Source organism: Oryctolagus cuniculus, chromosome 1, assembly GCF_964237555.1.
Source record: "Oryctolagus cuniculus chromosome 1, mOryCun1.1, whole genome shotgun sequence".
NCBI lineage: Eukaryota > Metazoa > Chordata > Mammalia > Lagomorpha > Leporidae > Oryctolagus > Oryctolagus cuniculus.
Window position 1 is genome coordinate 155,979,007 of NC_091432.1, and position 17,204 is coordinate 155,996,210.

A 17,204-nucleotide genomic window follows, 5' to 3' on the forward strand; every position below is an offset into this window, starting at 1 on the left:
TAGGTTTCTTCTCTCTTTCCTGCCTCTCCCCTACCTCCAGTGTCCTAGGATCCTTAAGACCCCTGTTCTGTCTGCTGGTATTTTATTAACTCCTCTCAGATTTTTTTTAAAGATTTATTTATTTGAAAGGCAGAATTACAGAGAGAGTGAAAGAGAGAGAAAAAGAGATCTTCCATCTGCTGGTTCACTCCCAAAATGGCCATAATGACTGGGACTGAGCCAGGCTGAAGTCAGGAGCTTGGGACCTCATCTGAGTGTCCCACATGGTGGTAGGACCCAAGTACTTAGGCCATAATCACTACCTTCCCAAGTTCATCAGTGGAAAGTTGCATTGAAATTGGAGCAGCAGGGACTTGAACTGGCACTGAGATATGGGATTCTGGCCTTGCAGGTGGCAGCAAAAACCTGCTGCACTACACCACCATGCTTCCCTCTTAGATATTTGATTTAGACTTTTCCTTTTTTTAAATTTATCACCTCTTCCACAAGTTTTTACTATGGCTAAATGTTTTGCAAATGTTGAAATCTGAATGTTAAGTCATATTTGTGAATTATAGTTTGGATTCATGTGCTAGAATGTTGTCCCATGGTGTGGAAGGGTTGAGGTGATGAGTTTTAAGAAGTGAGAAGTAATTAGAAATTAGATTACAGGGTCATTACCTAATGAATAGATTAATGCTGTCTTTCGATAGAAGGTTGTTTTTTTATTTTATTTATTTATTTTTTTAAATTTTTTTTGACAGGCAGAGTGGATAGTGAGAGAGAGAGAGACAGAGAGAAAGGTCTTCCTTTGCCATTGGTTCACCCTCCAATGGCCGCCGCAGTCGGTGCGCTGCAGCTGGTGCACCGCGCTGATCCGATGGCAGGAGCCAGCTGCTTATCCTGGTCTCCCATGGGGTGCAGGGCCCAAGCACTTGGGCCATCCTCCACTGCACTCCCGGGCCACAGCAGAGAGCTGGCCTGGAAGAGGGGCAACCGGGACAGAATCCGGCGCCCCGACCGGGACTAGAACCCGGGCTGCCGGCGCCGCAAGGCGGAGGATTAGCCTATTGAGCCATGGCGCCGGCCAGAAGGTTGTTTTTAAAATAGATTTTATTTCTTTTCATTTTATTTGAAAGGCAGAGAGAGAGAGAGAGAGTATGTTTCTACCCATTGGTTCATTCTCCAAAGGCCTGCAAGAGCTAGCACCAGGTCAGGCCAAAGCTACACACCAGAACTCAATTCAGGTCTCCCAGGTGGGTGGCAGGGGCACAAATATTTGAGCCATCACATGCTGCCTCCTAGGTTGTACATTCGTGGGAAGCTGGATGACACTTGAAGTGCCTGGTACGAGGAGTTTGGGAGCTAATAGACAGGCCAGGTCCCTGTTGGAACAAGAACGGATAAAGTTCTTTCAAGAGTGGAAAAAGCGCTTGCTTCATCCCAGAGGCTGTCTTTCGTAACAGTTTTGTCATGAAAGTAGACTAGGCAGTTAACAATCTCTGCCTTCTGATTGGTTGTTCTTCTGGACTCCTGATTGGTTGTTACTCTGCTCCACCTCCACCTGCCACAATTGGTTAAATCTGTACTCACTTCTCAGAAAGAGACCAATCAAAGAGAGCCACTTTGTAAAACATCCAGCCCTGACAACTCCTTCCTTGGAGTCCCCTTCTGACTGCTGCAGCAGTAAGTTTCTTGCTTTCAATAAACATTCTTTGTGTACTGTCCCTGTATGCATGGAAATTCTTCTTCAGTGTGAGATAACAACAGTGATTGCCTATATTATCCTGGAACACCGGTGCTTTAACCAAGCATTCTGATGTTGGATGCAGTCATCCCTAATGGTGACTTAAGTTGCTGCACCAAACATCTGTCCTGGCCTGACACTGTGGCATAGTATGTTAAGACCCAACTGCAGTGCCAGCATCCCATATGGGTGCTGATTTGAGTCCTAACTGCTCCACTTCCAATCCAGCTCCCTGCTAATAGCCTGGGAAAGCGGAAGAAGATGGTCCAAGGGATTGGGCCCCTAAATCCCCTTGGGATACCAGGAAGAAGCTCCTGGTCCTGGCTTTGGATCAGCCCAGTTCCAGCCTTTGCAGACATTTAGGGAGTGAACCAGTGGATGGAATACCTCTCTCTCTCTCTCTGCCTTCCTCTCTCTCTCTGTCTGTAACTCTGACTCTCAAATAAATAAATAAATCTTTAAAAAAAGCATCTTTCCTGAGAGCAGGATGTTATAAAGCAAATATACACTACTACTTCACATTTTCCTTTGGTTTCTCTAACATGTTGTCATACAGTCCAGAGGCCCTTGCCAGGAAACAAGTGCCATGCTGTTTTGATCCTCCAGCCACTAGAATCACAAGCCAAATAACCTTTCTAACTATATAAAGTACCCAGCCTGTTGTATTTGGTCATATGAACACACAACAAACTAATACACAGTGTTACTTGAACTTCTTGCAACCTATAGAGGCTGCTGGTTTTTAGCCATCTCATCAAGAAATATTCCTGTGACCCTCACAGAAAGCTGTATGTATTGAGTGTAGCATGATATATTTCATCATTAAAAAATCACAGACATGATGTAATTGCTAAACGAATTACCTGATGTAGAGAATGAAGGCATTGAATTAACGTAATTCCATCCAAAAGCAGAGGATCATCAATGAACTTCAAGAATTAGTTAACTGCTACTAATTTTTTAGAAGGAAATAAAAGATTACACACCAAGTCTTTTTGAGATGCTTAAAGTTGCCTAGGGGGGTGGGTGGAGCAAGATGGAAGCTGGATAAGGCTCTCTGGCAAACATCTCTCCTCAGAGACAGCAATTTACTCAACTATTCAGGTATCAAGTCACTTTCACAAGGATTAGGGAAGCCATGTAAGAGAGCACCATGCCTGGTTTTAGCAAAAAATCACATTGAAGAAAGCAGGAATGAAACAGTTGGCCTGTGTCACCCCTTCCCTAGCTCCACATAGTACAATGTAGAGAGAAACCCCACCCATTTGGAATAGGGAAAAGGAATTAAGTCCAGTCTTTAGGCTAGAATCCCAGTGCCAAGTCCACCATAATAAAATTCCAAGTTGGATATGGCCTCCCTAACTTCGATCAGACAGCAGGAAGCCACAGCACTGTATTATGACTCAATGTCAGGCTGGTAAATTCCAACCTGGTGAAGATCCTAATGGTCTCTGTCCCCAGGCCATACCAGCATATGGAGCCTCTGGACCTGCTTCAGTACCAAGTGGAATTCTGAGCCTCCAGTTGATCCATGTTTTATCTCAGCCAGCACCGTGTGTGGCTGATAGCAGCAACCTCAGGCTGTCAGTCTACCTAAGCAGCAGACAGAGCAGAGCAGAGTGGGCTTTGGTCCGACCACCAGGCTGCTGCACTAGTGGCTGTGAGCTCTGAGCTCTGGGTTCTGGGTGTGATCTAGCATTGCAGAATTAGTGCACACAGGACTGGGAATCTGAGATTATACCAAATCTAGGTGGAGGTTTGCATGGCTGAATTATCCCTGTCTAAAAGACAGGTTCCTTGTTGTTTCTGAATAGCACACCAACTGGTGATTTGTGACAAATCTGAGCTTGGAGCATATTTAAAACCACAACAGAAAAACACAACTGCAGCAGACTGTGGCAAACTTCAGATTAGGAAATTATCTAGTGTTGAAATAGTGAAAGTGTCCATGCCCTAGAGAATGCAAATAAACTGCTTAGACTTTCTGGAAAGATAGTTACAAGTGAAGCCAGAATACTACAAGTAATCTGTCAATGTGCAGATGGTGTTGTACAGTAATGAGCATCAGGAACTTCTAGGGAACCATGTCTACACCTAAAGAACAGAATGAGGTGCCAGAAATGAACCATTTAGGAACTGAAATTTTCCAATGCTCAGGTATAGATTTAAAAATATCTATTTTAAGGAAACTCAATGAATCTCAAGAGAATACAGAAAAAATGTTCAATACTCTAACAGGGAAACTTGACGGAAAGATTGGAGTAATTAAACAGAATCAAACAGAAAACCTTCAATAGAAAGCACACTTAGCAAAATTAAAGACACAATAGAAGACATCAGTAGCAAACTAGATCATAAAGAGGGACAAATCACTGAGTTCAAAGTCAGGCTATTTGAAAACACACAGTTGGAAGGGAAAAAGAAAAAAAGAATAAAGAGAAATGAAGAAATATTAGAGGAACTTTGGGAAAGCATGAAAAGATCAAATATCTGAGCTATTGAGGTTCAAGAGGGACTTGAGAATGCCAAGGGGCTGGGGAACATATAAGAAGAGATAATCACCCAAGACCTCCAAACCTAGAGAATGATACAACTAGCTAGGTACAGGAGGTTAAAGGTCACCACTTAGATTCAACTCATCAAAGTCTACTGTGAGAAATAATATAATCAAGCTCTCCCAAGTTAAACAGAGGATTTTCAAAACTGTAGAAGATAACAAACAATAACATATAAAGGGGTACCAATTTACTTTACTACAGACGTCTTAGCAGGACCCTTATTGGTAGGAGGGAGTGGGATGAGATTTTAACAATACTGAAGGAAAATAACTGTAGCCAAGAATACCTTACCCAACAAAACTAACCTTTAGAAATGAGGGAGAGATAAAGATATTGCCAGACAAACAAAAACTGAGAGAATATTTTTTTTTAACTGTAAGACCTGTCTTACAGAAATGCTAAGCATAAAATGTTGGGTTGCTTGGTATACAGGTTAAGATGGCTTGAGTGCCAGTGCTCCAAGGGGAGTGCATGCCACACAGACAACAGCGGGGAGACTTGGGACGCTCAGGGCTCTGAGTCCACACATCGGCGCTGGAAGGGGAGGTGAGCTCAATAACCCAAGACATTGGTGGGGAAACGGGGGTCAGAATCTAGAGGGGGGCCGGAAAGTGCAGCAGACTCACTACCTGAAAGAAGGAAAAAAAAAAAGCTTCGGGGTTTCTCTTCCCCCTAGCCTTGCAAAGGTTACAAGGCTGCAAGGCTTGAAGAATTCCCAAGAGACAAAGAGCAGGCCTCCTCTCTGGATTTACATATCAATGGGGGAGAGCTAAGGAACTGAGTCACTACAATTCAGTAGCCTAGGCAACCCAGTGGGAGTCCAGAGGAGCCAAAGACTGGAAGCAAAATACCATCAATTCTGCACAGCCGTGCCATGCGGTGTTACTTACCCCCTGAATAAATAAAATACATAAATAAATAAAAAGAGAGAGATTTACCACGCATAACCTGAGGGTGTCACCTTTGCACACCCTTAACCAGGAAGAACCAGGCAGAGCTCTCAGGCCGCACCCATCTCAAGCCTCCAAGGCTCCTCCAACAGCAGGCAGTCCACTTAACACGGACACAGTAAAAAAAAAAAAAAAAAAAAAAAAAAACGCACAGTGACGAAAGAAGAATTAACTATGCCGAGTAACAAACACAGAAATAGAGGGAGCAAGATCAACAATGACACTATGATGCCTCCAAATAAGCAAAACACCCCAAGCCAAGAATATGAAGATGATGAGATAGAAGAAATGCAAGATACGGATTTCAAAAAATTTATGATAAGAACATTTAGAAGTTTTCAAAAGCAAATCCTTGAACTACAGAAATCCTTAATGGACAAGATTGAAAATCTCTCTTGTGAAAATGAAATTTTAAGGAAGAGTCAAAATGAAACTCAGAAACTAGTAGAACAGGAAAGTGTTATAGTGAAGAGAAATCAAAATGAAATGAAGAGCTCAATAGATCAAATGACAAACACATTAGAAAGCCTTAAAAACAGAATGGGTGAAGCAGAAGAGAGAATATCGGACTTAGAAGATAGAGCACAGGAAAACATACAGTCAAACCAAAGAAAAGAAGAGGAAATTAGAAATCTAAAAAATATTGTTGGGAATCTACAGGATACTATTAAAAAAACCAACATTCGAGTTCTAGGAGTTCCTGAAGGCATGGAGAGAGAGAAAGGATTGGAAGGGCTTTTTAGTGAGATACTAGCAGAGAACTTTCCAGGTTTGGAGAAGGACAGAGATATCCTAGTACAGGAAGCTCATAGAACCCCCAATAAACATGACCAAAAGAGATCCTCACCACGACACGTGGTAATTAAACTTACCACAGTGAAACATAAAGAAAAGATCCTAAAATGTGCAAGAGAGAAACGTCAGATTACTCTCAGAGGATCTCCAATCAGACTCACAGCAGACTTCTCATCAGAAACACTACAGGCTAGGAGGGAATGGCGAGACATAGCACAGGTGCTAAGAGAGAAAAATTGCCAGCCCAGAATATTATATCCTGCCAAGCTCTCATTTGTGAATGAAGGTGAAATAAAGACCTTTCATAGCAAACAGAAATTGAAAGACTTTGTGGCCACTCGTCCGGCCCTGCAAAAGATACTTAAAGATGTGCTACACTCAGAAACACAGAAACACGGCCATCAATATGAAAGAAGGGAAAGAAAGAACACCTACCAGTAAAAGAGCATGGGAAGCTCAAAGCATATACTAGAAAATATTTCCGGGAAAATGGCAGGGCAAAGTCACTGCGTATCAATAGTCACACTGGACATTAATGGTCTGAATTCTTCAGTTAAAAGACACCGTTTGGCTGACTGGCTCAAGGAACACAACCCAACTATTTGTTGCCTACAAGAAACACATCTCTCTAACAAAGAGGCATGCAGACTGAAAGTGAAAGGTTGGAAAAAGATATTCCATGCCAACAGAAACCAAAAAAAAGCAGGTGTAGCCATATTAATATCAGACAAAATAAACTTTAATACAAAAACTGTTAAGAAAGACAAAGAGGGACACTATATAATGATTAAGGGTTCAATTCAACAGGAAGATGTAACTATTATAAATGTATATGCACCTAATTACCGGGCACCGGTCTATTTAAAAGATATGTTAAGGGACTTAAAGGGAGATTTAGATTCCAATACAATAGTACTGGGGGACTTCAATACTCCACTCTCAGATAGACAGATCATCCGGACAGAAGATCAACAAGGAAACAGCAGATTTAATTGACACTATTGCCCAAATGGATCTAACAGATATCTACAGAACTTTCAACCCTACATCTACAGACTTCACATTCTTCTCAGCAGTGCATGGAACCTTCTCTAGGATTGATCATATACTAGGCCATGAAGCAAGTCTCAGCAAATTTAAAAGAATTAGAATCATACCATGGAGTTTCTCAGACCACAGCGGAATGAAGCTGGAAATTAGCAACTCAGGAAACCCCAGAAAGTATGCAAACACATGGAGACTGAACAACATGCTCCTGAATGAACACTGGGTCATTCAAGAAATCAAAAGAGAAATCAAAAACTTTCTGGAAGTAAATGAAGACAACAACACAACATATCAAAACTTATGGGATACAGCAAAAGCAGTATTGAGAGGCAAATTTATAGCAATAGGTGCCTATATCAAGAAATTGGAAAGGTACCAAATAAATGAGCTTTCGGTGCACCTCAAGGACCTAGAAAAACTGCAGCAAACCAAACCCAAATCTAGTAGAAGAGAAATAATTAAAACCAGAGAAGAAATTAACAGGATTGAATCCAAAAAAAATTACAAAAAATCAGCCAAGCGAGAAGCTGGTTTTTTGAAAAAATAAACAAAATTGACACCCCATTGGCCCAACTAACTAAAAAAAGAAGAGAAAAGACCCAAATCAATAAAATCAGAGATGAAAAAGGAAACGTAACAACAGACACCACAGAAATAAAAAGAATCATCAGAAATTACTACAAGGACCTGTATGCCAGCAAACAGGAAAACCTATCAGAAATGGATAGATTCCTGGACACATGCAATCTACCTAAATTGAACCAGGAAGACATCGAAAACCTAAATAGACCCATAACTGAGACAGAAATTGAAACAGTAATAAAGGCCCTCCCAACAAAGAAAAGCCCAGGACCAGATGGATTCACTGCTGAATTCTACCAGACATTTAAAGAAGAACTAACTCCAATTCTTCTCAAACTATTCAGAACAATCGAAGAAGAGGGAGTCCTCCCAAATTCTTTCTATGAAGCCAGCATCACCTTAATCCCTAAGCCAGAGAAAGATGCAGCACTGAAAGAAAATTACAGACCAATATCCCTGATGAACATAGATGCAAAAATCCTCAATAAAATTCTGGCCAATAGAGTACAACAACACATCAGGAAAATCATCCACCCAGACCAAGTGGGATTCATCCCTGGTATGCAAGGATGGTTCAACATTCGCAAATCAATCAATGTGATACACCACATTAACAGACTGCAGAAGAAAAACCATATGATTATCTCAATTGATGCAGAGAAAGCATTTGATAAAATTCAACACCCTTTCATGATGAAAACTCTAACCAAATTGGGTATAGAGGGAACATTCCTCAATATAATCAAAGCAATTTATAAAAAACCCACAGCCAGCATCCTATTGAATGGGGAAAAGTTGGAAGCATTTCCACTGAAATCTGGCACCAGGCAGGGATCCCCACTCTCACCACTGCTATTTAACATAGTTCTGGAAGTGTTAGCCAGAGCCATCAGACAAGAAAAAGAAATCAAAGGAATACAAATCAAGAAGGAAGAAGTCAAACTATCCCTCTTTGCAGACGATATGATTCTGTACTTAGAGGATCCAAAGAACTCTACTAAGAGACTATTGGAACTCATAGAGGATTTTGGCAAAGTAGCAGGATATAAAATCAATGCACAAAAATCAACAGCCTTTGTATACACAAGCAATGCCATGACTGAGAAAGAACTGCTAAGATCAATCCCATTCACAATAGCTACAAAAACAATCAAATACCTTGGAATAAACTTAACCAAGGACATTAAAGATCTCTACGATGAGAATTACAAAACCTTAAAGAAAGAAATAGAAGGGGATACCAAAAAATGGAAAAATCTTCCATGCTCATGGATTGGAAGAATCAACATCATCAAAATGTCCATTCTCCCAAAAGCAATTTATAGATTCAATGCAATCCCAATCAAGATACCAAAGACATTCTTCGCAGATCTAGAAAAAATGATGCTGAAATTCATATGGAGGCACAAAAGACCTCGAATAGCTAAAGCAATCTTGTACAACAAAAACAAAGCCGGAGGCATCACAATACCAGATTTCAGGACATACTACAGGGCAGTTGTAATCAAAACAGTATGGTACTGGTACAGAAACAGATGGATAGACCAATGGAACAGAATAGAAACACCAGAAATCAATCCAAACACCTACAGCCAACTTATATTTGATCAAGGATCTAAAACTAATTCCTGGAGCAAGGACAGTCTATTCAATAAATGGTGCTGGGAAAATTGGATTTCCACGTGCAGAAGCATGAAGCAAGACCCCTACCTTACACCTTACACAAAAATCCACTCAATGTGGATTAAAGACCTAAATCTACGTCCTGACACCATTAAGTTATTAGAGAACATTGGAGAAACCCTTCAAGATATTGGCACAGGCAAAGAATTTCTGGAAAAGACCCGGGAGGCACAGGCAGTCAAAGCCAAAATCAACTATTGGGATTGCATCAAATTGAGAAGTTTCTGTACTGCAAAAGAAACAGTCAGGAGAGTGAAGAGACAACCGACAGAATGGGAAAAAATATTTGCAAACTATGCAACAGATAAAGGGTTAATAACCAGAATCTGCAAAGAGATCAAGAAACTCCACAAAAACAAAACCAACAACCCACTTAAGAGATGGGCCAAGGACTTCAATAGACATTTTTCAAAAGAGGAAATCCAAATGGCCAACAGGCACATGAAAAAATGCTCAAGGTCACTAGCAATCAGGGAAATGCAAATCAAAAGCACAATGAGGTTTCACCTCACCCCGGTTAGAATGGCTCACATACAGAAATCTACCAACAACAGATGCTGGCGAGGATGTGGGGAAAAAGGGACACTAACCCACTGTTGGTGGGAATGCAAACTGGTCAAGCCACTATGGAAGTCAGTCTGGAGATTCCTCAGAAACCTGAATATAACCCTACCGTTCGACCCAGCCATCCCACTCCTTGGAATTTACCCAAAGGAGTTTAAATTGGCAAACAAAAAAGCGGTCTGCAGCCTAATGTTTATTGCAGCTCAATTCACAATAGCCAAGACCTGGAACCAACCTAAATGCCCATCAACGGTAGACTGGATAAAGAAATTATGAGATATGTATTCTTTAGAATACTATACCGCAGTAAGAAACAACGAAATCCAGTCATTTGCAACAAAATGGAGGAATCTGGAACACATCATGCTGAGTGAAGTAAGCCAGTCCCAAAGGGACAAATACCATATGTTCTCCCTGATCGGTGACAACTGACTGAACACCAAAAAGGAAACCTCCTGAAGTGAAATGGACACTATGAGAAATGGTGACTTGATCAGCATAGCCCTGACTGTTAATGGACAACTTAATACATTATCCCTCATAGTATTTTTTTGTCTGTTCTACTTAATATGACTGGTTTAATTCTGTAATTATCACACAGTTATTCTTAAGTGTTGAAAAGTAACTGAAATGTGATCCCTGTTAAACATAAGAGTGGGAATAAGAGAGGGAAGAGATGTATAATTTGGGGCATGCTCGGGCTGACTTGCCCCAATTGGTAGAGTTGGAAACATACCAGGGGATTCCAGTTCAATCCCATCAAGGTGGCATGTGCCAATGCCATCTCACTATTCCAAGTGATCAATTTCAGTTCACAATTGATCATAATGAAAGGACTAAGAGTCAAAGGGAGCACATAAACAAGTCTAGTACCTGCTAACACTAACCGATAGAATAAATAAAGGGGAGAGTGATCCAACATGGGAAGTGAGATACTCAGCAGACTCATAGAATGGCGGATGTCCTAAATAGCACTCTGGCCTCAGAATCAGCCCTAAAGGCATTCCGATCTGGCTGAAAAGCCCATGAGAGTATTTCAGGCATGGAAAGCCAAGACACTCTGGCAAAAAGATCTCTGTGAGTGAGATCCCAGTGGAAAGAACAGGTCTTCAAAGAGGGAGGTGCCTTTCTCTGAAGGGAGGAGAGAACCTCCACTTTGACTATGACCGTGTCTAAACAAGATAAGAGTCGGAGAACTCAGGGGGCTTCCATAGCCTTGGAAACTCATGACTGGTGCATAGGGAGATTACTGATGCCATAGACAGGAGTGTCAATTTGTAAAGTCAACAACAGGAGTCACTGTGCACTTACTCCTCATGTAGGATCTCTGTCCTTAATGTGTTGTACATTGAGGCTTAATGCTATAACGAGTACTCAAACAATATATTTCACTTTGTGTTTCTATGGGGGTCAAACGATTGAAATCTTTACTTAATGTACACTAAACTGATCTTCTGGAAAAAAAAAGAAATTATCAATTCCCAACTTGACTCTCACTGGGATTAAACATGACAATAGGTCTGATCTGATTTCATCATCACTTAAAAAAAAATCATCTATTATTTTTCACTTTATGTTTCTGTGTGGGAGCAAACTGTTGAAATCCTTACTTAAGGTATACTAAGCTGATCTTCTGTATATTAAGAGAATCGAAAATGAATCTTGAATCTTGATGTGAATGGAAGGGGAGAGGGAGTGGGAAAGGGGAGTGTTGTGGGTGGGAGGGACGGTATGGGAGGGTGAAGCCATTGTAACCCATGAGTCGTACTTTGGAAATTTATATTCATTAAATAAAAGATAAAAAAAATGGCTTGAGATGCCTGTATCATGTATCAGTGTATCTGGTTTTAATCCTGGCTATTTTCTCTATCCTTGCTTCCTGATAATGTACACTCTGGGAAGTAGCAGATGATGGCTCAAATAGTTGAGTCCCTGCCACCCATGTGGGAAACCCAGGTTGAGTTGTGGGCTGGGCTGTTGGCTTCAACCTGTTCAGTCCCAGCTTTTTGAGTATTTAGGGAATGAAGCAGAGAGTGAGAAATCTGTTAGTCTGTCTGTTTGTCTCCACCTTCAAATAAATAAGAAAAATTCAAAATAAATGCTAAAGTGAGTTCTTCAAGCTGTGAAAAGGGGACACTAATGAGTAAGAAAATAACATGAGAAGGTGGAAAAGTCACTGGTAAGGATAAGTGTACAGTCATATTGTAAACTTGATGAATAGATAATTCATATCTAAAGCATGAAGACTAAAACAATTAGAAATAATAACAATATTAAAATGTTAGGTGTAAGGCAATATAAAGAGAAATAAAATAAGAAGCACAAATCAAAATGTGAGGAGGAACGTAGTGCAAGTGTTAATTTATTTAATAATATTTCTTATTTTGTAGAAGATTTGTTCTGAAACCTTGCATACAACCTAACTTATGTCTGGGGCCATAGTTTCCCACAGAAATTTACTGTACTTGGTGCGCCTAACTCTGTTGTGCCTGTGGCAGCCTGATGAATTCCAGAAATGCCTCATTACCATTGTGATTTATTGTTTCTCATAGGCATAATTGAAGGGAATGATAACTTTTAATGGTTAGGATTCATTTTTTTTCCATCTTGTATTTGGACCCTCTAATCTGTCTCAGATTAAGAATTCCTGCAATTGTGATCCACTTTTGTGAGTTATTGGTATGCAGTTAAGACTAGGTACAGATGATGGATGAAGTTCCATGTAACAAGACAGTGCTAAAGATTTTTTAAAATTATTAATCAATTCTTAATTCCACAGTCATAGATACATAGAAACAAGTCTCTCCTGATAACCATCTGTATTCTGACTTGTCTAAAATCTATCTGATTTGTATTTCTTTATTTTTCCTATAGTTAATGTACAATCACTGGCCTTTCGATTTAACAGTCTATAACATCTTTGTTATAAAAGGAAAAAAAATTAGAGTCGGCATTGTTGCAAAGTGCATAAAGCTGCCACTTGTGACACCAGCATCCCACATGGGCACCTGTTCAAGTCCCAGCTGCTCGACGTTGGATCCAGCTAATGTGCCTGGACACCTTGTACCCATGTGGAGACCTGGACAAAGCCCCTGGCTCCTGGCTTTGGACCAGCCCAGTTCTGGCCCTTGCAGCCATTTAGAGAGTGAACCAGTGAATGGAAGATCTCTGTCACCTTCTTCTTTACTATTACTTTCTCTCTGTAGCTTTGCCTTTTTTTTTTTTTTAAAAAAGACTTATTTATTTATTTGAAAGGCAGATTAAAATAAGTAAATCTTTAAACATACAAACAAACAAACAAAGAAAATCTTTTCTTTGTGATACTGTGATTTCCCAGCATGTGGACATTCTCTTTCCCCTCTGTGACCCATCACCAACCCCCATGGAGGAATTTGGACAAATGAGAAGGGAAGCAGATTCTCATGTTAATTAGAAGAATTACAAGCTTAATACAAATTTTACACAGTACTTTGTCTTGTGCTATGACATTTAAGAAAAATTTTGGCAGACAAATAGAATTATAATACCATGTTTGCTTATATTTTGGAATGTAATAGAGAGTTACTAATGCAGTTCAGGCCATCATCCTTGTTTGGATTTCTGCAATGGCTCCTCATAAGAGTATAGCAATAAACCAAAGTCTAGCACCCCAGAGTGATCTGGCTCCATGTGACATTTAGTTGCCAAATAATATGTGAGTCAATTTGTTTATTTACAAGACTACAGATCCCTTACCTTCCCTGATGAATCAAATTTGCTTCCTTAGATATATCTTATATGTCTCTATGGTTTTCAAAATTGTATTTAGGATTATGTACACTGACTTTATAACTAACCTGGTTTAAGTGGTAGACTCTCTATAATGGACAACAGTGTGCAACACGCTTTGTAAGTGAATGCCATTTTCTGCATTATTTAGGTATACAGTGACAAAATCCATACTGGTGTCTTACTCCACCCCAGAATTATCTGCCCAAACCTTCATAAGAAGGATAAACAAAAGCATATAGAGTGAAGATCATGATGGAACTAGAAGCTGTGTCATCAGAACAGTGATTGTGGGGGTTGGGGTTGTTGCTTTGGAATAAAGAAAAATAAGAATGTAACACTGACATCTGAAATTCAAAATAACTGTTTTGAGAAAGTTCATTTCAAAATATCTTCTATCATTTGAAAAGCAGAACTACTGAGACAAAGTTAAGAAAGAAATAATATAGCTTGGTCATTCAACAATGGACCCATATGTAAAAAAAAAAAAATCACATTTTACTCCCTAGTATTATTTGTGTGTTCTTTCCAAAGCATATGTTGAAATTAAATTGCCATTAAATTAGGAGATGAGACCATTAAGAGATATTAGGTTATAAGGATTCTGTCCTTATGAATGGCTTAATGTTGCTTTTATGGGACTGTGTTAGTTTTTGCCAGAGTTGACTCTAGATAAATGATATGTATAGTCCCATCCTGTCCCTGTCACACACTCTTTTGCCCTTTTACCTTCTGCCATGAGATGATGTGGTACAAAGGCCCTCACAAGATGCTGGAGTCATGTTCTCGGATACCTCAACCTCCAGGACTGTGAACCAAGTAAACTTTAATTGTTTATAAATTACCCAGCCTAAGATACTGTTAGAGCAGCAGAATAGACTGACACCCAGCATGTATACAATCAATATTTGTCAATTAAAAATGAAATATCAAAAAATCACAAAAATGAAATGATATAAACTTATAAGTAAACAATGAATAGGGAAGGTAAAAAAAGAGAGATTTCTATTAATGGGGTTTTTATGGAAGTTAAACAAAACAGAAGACAGTGGCTTCTTAATTCTTTAAAGTGTTTGATTAGGGGGAAGATGGGAGGGGTAGGGGGTAGAGTAAGAGGGAGTTTGAGCCCCTGACTAAATGCCGTGAAGCCGTGCCATTAATGGAGGGCTGTGAGTTTGGGAGGGGTGCACCAAGGGCCTTTCCAACTCCTGTGATTTTTGATTCTGTCCTTTGAGAGTCATGGGATGAAGCTCTCATTTGACAGAAGATGGCTTAACAATCTACATTACAATGTAGCCCATTGTTTACATTTCTGGCTTTTATCTGTTTTCTTAAGTATACTTGACTGGGTGTCATAGCTGTAACTGTAGTTAACATAAGATCTTATTTTATTTCTGCATGTCCAGCAACATCAGGACATTTTAGATGTTTGTAACACTTTTATACATGGTAAAATCATCTTCTCAAACATATAGCTACTACACAGGTCAATCTAAATGACTGACAAAAACGAAATAGCTTCGCCTCATAAAAACACACATATTCAGCAGTACACAAATTTGCATATAATCCTAAGGGCCTGTGTAATCACTGACGCCCAAATTGCAAGGCATGATTATGCACAGCAATATCAGAGGTCTTCATGCTGTTATGTACAGTGAAGAGAAAGGGCTGCTGAGAGAAACAACAGTGCTACCTTAGTCCTCCATTTTCTCTCTTGCTTCTTATAGTTTGTCCCACTCTATAGGGTGACAGGGACCTCAGGTGGCAATCTGGCCATTCCTGTGTTGTTTCTTTAGCACAACTTACCCAGATTTCACGTGTGCTTCCCAGAATGATTTAATGGCCAAACTGATCAAGACAATTCCAATATTCATTGCACTTGATTCATATCAAAAGATTGCTTATGTTTGCTTACTTTGCTTTGTTTTTACCTAGACAGTGTTTTAAGTTTTCTTGTAAAACATAACCATCTTAATTTGGGTTCCCTCTAAAGCAAATATCTAAATAAAGTACAAGTGGTTTATTCAGAATATGCAGGAGCACTGGTAGAGAAGAGGAAATAAATGAAGAGAAGAAAATATAGTTAATAATGCATATTACAGTAAAGAGTAATATGCAGAATGGGACAACCTTATTAATCTGAATTTTTAAAGTTCTAAATTTAATTTATTTTCATTCATTTGAAAGGCAGAATGACAGACAAAAAGAGAGAGAGAGAGGTCTTCCATTCCCTGGACTCTCAAAATGCCTGCAACAGCCTAGGATGAGCCAGGACAAATACAAATGTCACGAACTCCATCTGAGTCTCCCGAGTGGGTGGTGGGAATCCACCTTCTTGAAGGTGTTACGTTTCAGGGTGCATTAATAGAAATCTGGATCAGAAGCAGAAGTGAGACATGAACCCTAGCACTCTGATAACAGATATAGGAATCCAAGCTGTTGCCTAATTGCTGTGCCACAATGCCAACCTGTCAATTTGATTTTGAAAAGGCGTTTTTGGGGGCTGGCATTAAGGCATAGCAGTTAAGGTGCTGCATGCAACGCTGGCATCCAGTTTTGGAGCACAAGTTGGAATTCTGGCTGTTCTGTTTCTGATCCAGCTAATGTGCCTGGGAAAGCATCAAAATATGGTTCAAATAGTTGGGCCCCTGCCATCCTTGTGGGACACCCAGATGGAGTTCTAGGCTCCTGGCTTTGGCCTATTCCAGCCCTGGCTTTTGTGGCTGTTTGGGAGAGTGAACCAGCAGATGGAAGATCTCTGACTCTCCCTCCCTCTCTGTCTCTCTGTCACTCTGCCATTAAATAAATAAAATAAATCTTTCAAAAAAAAGAAAACACATCTTTCACAATTCCTCTTTTCCTAAAAGTATCTAGATTGGTGAGTAAATTTGCATTTAAAAATTATTAGTTCTCTTAAATTTATTTAAGATTAGATGAGAGAGAGAGAAAGAGAAAGAGAGAGGAAGAGAGAGCTCATATTTGCTTGTTTATTCCCTAAATGCTTGCAACTGAAGTTAGGAGCTGGAAACGTAATACAGCTCTCATGTGTGAGTTGCAAGGCCCCAAGATGAATCATCACCTGCTGCCTCCCAAGGTGAACAGTGACAGGAAGCTAAAATTGAAAGTGGAGTCTGGACTCAAACCCAGGTACTCTGATGTGTGGTGTGGGCATCCCAACCAGTGGCTTAATTGCTAGGCCTAACGTCTACTCTTATAATTTATTTTTGGTTGTTGCTTCAGCTTATATCAAATATTTTTCCAGAGTTCCTGCCTTTAGGAAACACCATGATTTTGAAAATCATGTCACTTTAGTATTTTGATCTAGTCTGAGAAGGTAGTGCTTTTGTTTTTCTCATGAAGAGTGGGCTTTGGGGTACAATTTTGAGTCTGTTAAACTATTGCAATAATTTATGGGGCATGAATTCTTGGATAATCTTCCAGGTATGTGTGAGTGAATCTCTCAATCTAAATGTCTATATTCTTTTTTTATTTTTCCAGGGTTGCCTTGTCCTGCCATGAAAATCATAA